At 35.4% G+C, this 6,614-nt stretch overlaps 1 pseudogene; it reads left to right on the top strand.

Moving 5' to 3' along the window:
• The first annotated feature begins 805 nt into the window (after positions 1–805).
• Positions 806–6,614, top strand: LOC122145425 (annotated as a pseudogene).

Below are 6,614 nucleotides of genomic sequence, written 5' to 3'. Positions count from 1 at the left end.
CATTATATTATGACATATTTATACATAACATACTGTACTTAATTAGTGCAGGTTGATATTAACTACATAATACAAGCTTTTTGAGTTATCATGCAATCAGTACATAATTGTACAGCTAGTGCACTACTTTATTCCTTATGTCTTTAAACAAACCAGAACAACTTATTAATGGCATAAATCACATCAAACCCATTTAAACAGCAATGCAAACGCCAGCACCGCCGTGTCTTCCATTGTCCCGTCCTGAATTTGGCACTCATTTTGTGGACGAGGCGTACAGTCTAGATCAGTTCTTTCTGCAGGGTCTTCTTTGGCTTTTTAATACCAGTTAGTTGCAGGATATCATAAGCTCATGTAGTTCTACCTTTCCTGGTGTCCCATTCGCGCACTGAGGCAAATCAGTGTCTGGATCCGTACTGTACCGATTTTGGCTCTAGGACGGTATTGTTTTGGACTAATGGATCGGAAGATACTTCACCTTGCAATGGCGTAGCAGATTGCCAGGATCCGGGGCAGCTGCTGAGTCAAGCAGCCAAAACTGGTACTCTGATCAGACCCCATTTCTTTAATAAACAACAGACTTAGATTTGCTTGGCGCTTTTCAATCACACTTGCAAAAATATATTTTAGTTCTTATTAGGATGAGTTTAATTGCAAAATGCACTGTAGTCAGGGATAAGCTAGTAAGTTGCTGCTTTTGATTGTATTCTACAGTAGTAACCTTTCACACAAAAAAGTACCATGATAAGTTACTGAATAATAATAAGCGTATTCCTGCACCAGGGTAACACGGTGAAGATGGTACATGTCTCAGGTAACCGCCCAGAATTCGCCAAGATGATTAAGCTAATGTTCAGCAACTTCCTTTCGCATGAATTATTCGCCTTGAGGTAAGTCAAGTAACGTTAACTGGAAACAAGAGACATCATCATCTCTAATAATAGACGCGCGTATTGAGTAACGTTACACTGCAAAAAAACCCTTCCCCTGCCTTAACAAGCACTTCGTTGCGTTTGTCACCGTGACTGGGACGAAAACTCATGTATAGTGCGTTAACGAGCCGAGGCACCTTAACACTTTACCTCACTCCGACTCCAGCCCCGGAATCTTTGCGTTTTCGCAGCTCCGACTAGCTCAGGATGCGTTTCCAGGCAGAAAACGCGGGTTGGACGTCAAAAGGGGTCACGGGCGCGCGCTGCTGCAAGTGACGTTCCGCGGGTGGCCAACTAATCGAAATTAATCCCAACAAGACGACGTCACGCTGAAACTCTCAATCATTGATTGGCTCACAAATCCATAGTGCCAGGAGAGGTGTGCCCTGTTGCTACGCAGGTTTGTAGCTGATGACAAAGCATGTGGTCTCAGCCATTTGGAGCAACAACAGGTTTTAGAAATGTAGATGTGCTAATTTCTGCAAAAAAGATAACAGGATATATATTTACTTCATTCATTTTTTAGTATGTGCTATTAAATGGAATAAAAATGACTCTCACTGAAATGGGTTAAGTGTTTCTTTTTGATATATTGTACATTGTTATTCTAAAAATTATTATAAAGCACTTTTAAATAAAAGTACACAAACTACACTATACCAACACATATGTATCAGTACACTAACAACTGACAAAATCAAGTCAAATCAAAATGTAATTTAAAAATCTAATTTAATTGAATTCTTATATTGCATTGTTATTATTTTTTTAATAATATTTATTATTAAAAACAATCAATAAAAAATAACATCTAGCAACTCATCTAGCAAATAGTATTAAATTAATCACCAAACTTTGCTCCAAACTCTTATCTTTAAACAACAAAAATGTATCTATACCCGGAGAAATCGAATCTTTCATTTTATAAATCTAAATATTAGTTATTCAATATTAATCCAAAAAATCTAGATGAAATATACATTCATAAAAATAAGTGTTTTATAGATTCTTCCCTCCTAAGTGACTTGAAAGATGCATGCAGTCTCAATGTCTCCTAAAATTTTTGTGACTGCTTGTCTCATCAAATTCCAGTAACTATATATAACTTCTTTGTAACTTTATTGGTGGGGAATGTAGTATTTATGAACGGGAATTTAAAAAGGTTTGCATTTAGGCAATAATGTGGTTCTACATATTTTTTTTTTTTAATATAAAAGTTATTAAATTTATTATTATCTATAATTTTCACACCATTAATACTTAACTGATTGGTATATAGGGGATAGACTCACGAGGAAGATAAATTGCCAGGCAAAAGCTGAATAAGACCACTAGGAATGGCTTCAAATACTACTGCAAACTCTTTAATAGTTACAGGGATCTTATACTGTAATAATTAAAGAATTCGCAGTGATTAAACAGATGTCCATTATTCTTGAATACCTCTCACCAAAGAGTATACCATTATTGTACCAGTTTCTGTAAAATTAAAGACTTATTTTTAAACGTAATATATTTGTTGTTCCAAATCATTGAGTAATGTGGAGAAAAGTAATGAGCACTCATAATTAACAAACCTGTTTGTGAAAAGAAGAAAGGTTGTTTACATCAAAATTACACCTAAAAAAAAAAAAAAAATCCAAAACTAAACCCCCTAACTTGCCAAAAAATTAACTCAAGGATGATATTCCAAATTTTGCCTTTAGATTTCAGGTAGTTCTTAATCCATTTGTTTTTAAATATTTAAATACATAATTAGCAGTATTACAGTCAAGTACATTAAGACCACCGTCTTCCATTGAAGCGTTCAGTCACGTGACCCGCTCGAAGACCAAGACTAAGACAATTTTCAAGCCTAAATCAAATTTAGATCACCTCTCGAAAATAATAAAACAATGGTACGTGAACAAAATGCAGGTTTTGGCCATTTGCAATCCATATTAACCACCCGCGGCAATATTTCAATCATTAAACAGAGCGACAAACGTTGTGAAAACACTTAAAGTGCCTTATTATATTTAAAAAAGTAATGTTAAACGATCAAATTCAGTAATCACTGTATTAATGATGCATAGTTTACATAGGCAAGCAGATGAGGTCGGAATATGAACGCAATCTGCTTAATGGTTCAGTGTTTTCCTTATAATGGTTTTCTATGGGAAACCATTTTACGTGAAACTTTGTACATTGCGTTTATATTCTGGGTTCATTTGCTTGCCTGTACAAAATATACATAACCAATAATATGTTTACTGAATTTCACCTTTTAATAACTGGCGATCAGTGGAGCAGAGCTGGTTTGCCCACTCAAGTGGGCGTTACTATGAGCATGTGACGTCACGTGTCACTTGACGCGTTGACGTCAGCACACGTCGAGTGAAGTGAACGTGGTTTTTGGCTGTCCACGCTTCTACACAGAGTTACTAACGGTAAATATAAGATTACTGTTGTAATTGTTATGAATTTTATACTTACGTTTTTACAATTAGGATGTGATTTGTGTATTGTTAACCCGCGTTGTCATTTGAGGACACCGAACTGATAGCGTTTAACGAATAGAGAAGTTAAAATAACTTCATTTAGCCGACTGCTAACTACCTTGACTAGTGCTGTTTAAATCAAAGTTGAAACGATACTTAGAACGAGTTTAGCCTAAGGTTTTTGTTGAGAATTACTTTATTTAATCATGGTGCCCTGTAGAGTCCCTTATTTTTCAAAATAATCGTTTTCAGAAGTACATTTAAAATGTTTCTCTTACCTTAAGATGTGATTTAATCCTAAAATAGCACCATATTTACGGTTTTAGAAATATGATTATCCTTTATAATAATTTATAATCTATTGAAATATAAGTTTTTTTATGTTTCTGTTTGGGATCAAAACCCTAATTGTAGAGAGAAATACATTGAAAACATTTTTTTTTTTTTAACTCTCAACTTACCAGATCATAGTATGTATATATGCTTTATACTGTTACTAATGTTTGTTGTATATCATGTTTTTTATAGCTCCCCTATTTCTTTTTTCTTCTTATCATCACTATCTCCCTATAAATGTTGTTTCTCATCAGTTTCAGGCAGCTTTGATCAGTTCAATAGCAGAAGAATGGCAAGTCCGTAGCGTCATTTGAAAGAATAATGAAATTGGATGCTTTGCCAAGCTCACAAACACATACTGCTTGGTGGCTGATTGTGGTGGTTCAGAAAACTTTTACAGGTAAGCCATAAATGAGATTACTGAATATATATACACACAGTACTGTACACACAATATAGTGGGATATACAGTTCTGATTGTGATCAATACCTGTTTGTCCCACAGTGTTTTTTTTAGAAGGTAGGAACTGCTCAGAAACAATACTTACCAACCGCTCCATGCCTCTATAGCTGGGATGTCAGAATCTATTTGGCAGAATGTGTGTGGGTGGAGGGAAATATATCCAATCTGACATTTTATTTTTTTAATTTGTGATCGATTACCATAATTTTTGTTTATTGTATGCTGATTGAAATTCAGACATCATGTCAGTAAATAATGTAGCAAGACCTTTAATGTGATGTAACTGAGTCAGGTCAAAGTAGGTCTTATGTTTTTCTTATGTGCTCATATGTGATGTATAATAGATCTTGTGTGTCTGTTCCCAGGCTGCTCTTCTGCAGGAAATCGTCCATCGGTCTCTTGAAGTGCCCAACAACACGACTGATCAAGAGTTACAGCACATTAGGAACTGCCTGCCAGATTCAGTGCGGATTCAGAGAGTAGAAGAGCGCTCTTTCCGCTGAGAACGTCATCGCCATGACCACGACTATGTTGCTCTAGTTCATCCTGATCTTGACAGAGTGAAAGAACATCCCTAATGGAAGACTCTCTGAAATGAGGTTTTACTTTCTCCGAACCTCGAAATGGTTCCTTTCTGGGTCTAAATTATTTCTCAATGCTTTATATTTCTCTGAAAAAGCCTATAAGATGAATCGAAACCATTAGAAAGTTGAATGTTTATTTCCCCAGCTGATTGTTTTTTGTATTCGTAAATTCGGGAAAATCATTGTCCACAGGAAACAGCAAAGAGATTCTTGCAGACACTCTCAAGGTGGAAGTGTTCAGACAGACCGTTTGTTGGAGCAGGTGCTTGTGGGTAGTTACTGTGCCCTTCAGTAACCAGGGAGGCCTGATCATCCCTGGGTAAACCCTATAGAAGATCAAGATGAACTCTCCCATCAGCTCCTGCAAAGTACCTTTGAAGTGGTGAGTGATCGGCTCTCTGACAATCAGTTCAAAAATCAACCTTTGCCAACCTAATAACAAAAAAAAACTCTTTCAAAAAAAAAAAAAAAAAAAAAAAAACCTAACAAACCCAAAATATCACAGAAATAAATTACATTTTACAAGATATTAAAATGGAAAACACAAGATTCTTTTCTGTTTTTTGAATCAAATAAAAAGCTGCCTTGATTATAAGAGACCTTACTCTTTTTAAAAATCTTACTGACCCAAACTTTTTTACAACAGTTGTGTAAATACTGGTGTTTACTAAGATAAAAATTACTATTATTATTTCTCATACTTGGCGTTTATGCAAAATATACATACACAGAGGATGTATTTGATTTATTTTTTATAGGCGTTTATCATAATTACAAATTTTTTTGTTAATCTTTGCCATTTTAATGTCAGTGATAGTTGATTCTACCAATCCTAATTTTCAGACTATTATATACCTTGAGTATTTATCTATGAATTTATGTGAAATGAATAATAGGGGCAAATGTATTCACTACATCGTCAAACCCTAGACTGATACTTTTTTAAATAACGTATTTTTGTCAGAAACCTTTATATATTTATACAAAGGAACTACTTGATTTCTTTACACTGATGCTGACTCATTGATGATTTTGACCCTGGAGCACACATGCAGTCTTTAAGTAAGCTGAGGTATATATTTGTAGCAATAGCCAAAAATACATTGTATGGAGGCAAAATGATCCATTTAATTTTATGCCAAAAAATCATTGGGATATTAAATAAAGATCATGTTCCATGAAGATATCTTGTAAATTTTGTACTGTAAATATATCTAAACTTAATTTTTGATTAGTAATGTCCCCCTGCCAAGAACTTCATTTGGACAACTTTAAAGGGGATTTTCTCAATATTTTGATATTTTTTGCACCCTCAGATTTCAGATTTTCAAATAGTTGCATCTCAACCAAATATTGTCCGATCCAAACAAACCACACATTAATGGAAAACTCATTTTATTCAGCTTTCAGATGATGTGAAACCTCTATTTCAAAAATGGACACTTAGACTGGTTTTGTGGTCCAGTCTCATAGTGTGCTCCCTGTGAGAGGCTGGAACGGTGAACCGCGGTAGTGAGGTGTGATCGCTGGTGGTATGGCGGGTGAAATGACTGGTGTGCCTTTCTGTGGGCTGGACACCCATTTGAGCACTGAGCTGTCCGTCATCGAGGAGCGATCTTCAGATTGAGTGGGAAACTGACAGCCCAGCCGCCATCAAAAGCAACTACTATGAGAGACCTCGCTCATCGACAGGTATGTGATGGAAACTTCACGTGTGGAGAAATACATACTAGGATTTATCCAAGAAAAAAAATGTTCTGATTATTATTTCAAAGCAGACTCAAACTCATTGTTTCTTCTTTTCCAGTCTCAGACATAA

The sequence above is a fragment of the Cyprinus carpio genome, chromosome A6 (assembly GCF_018340385.1).
Source record: "Cyprinus carpio isolate SPL01 chromosome A6, ASM1834038v1, whole genome shotgun sequence".
NCBI lineage: Eukaryota > Metazoa > Chordata > Actinopteri > Cypriniformes > Cyprinidae > Cyprinus > Cyprinus carpio.
The sequence above is the reverse complement of the archived record's forward strand: the minus strand, read 5'-3'. Positions and strand labels throughout refer to the sequence as shown.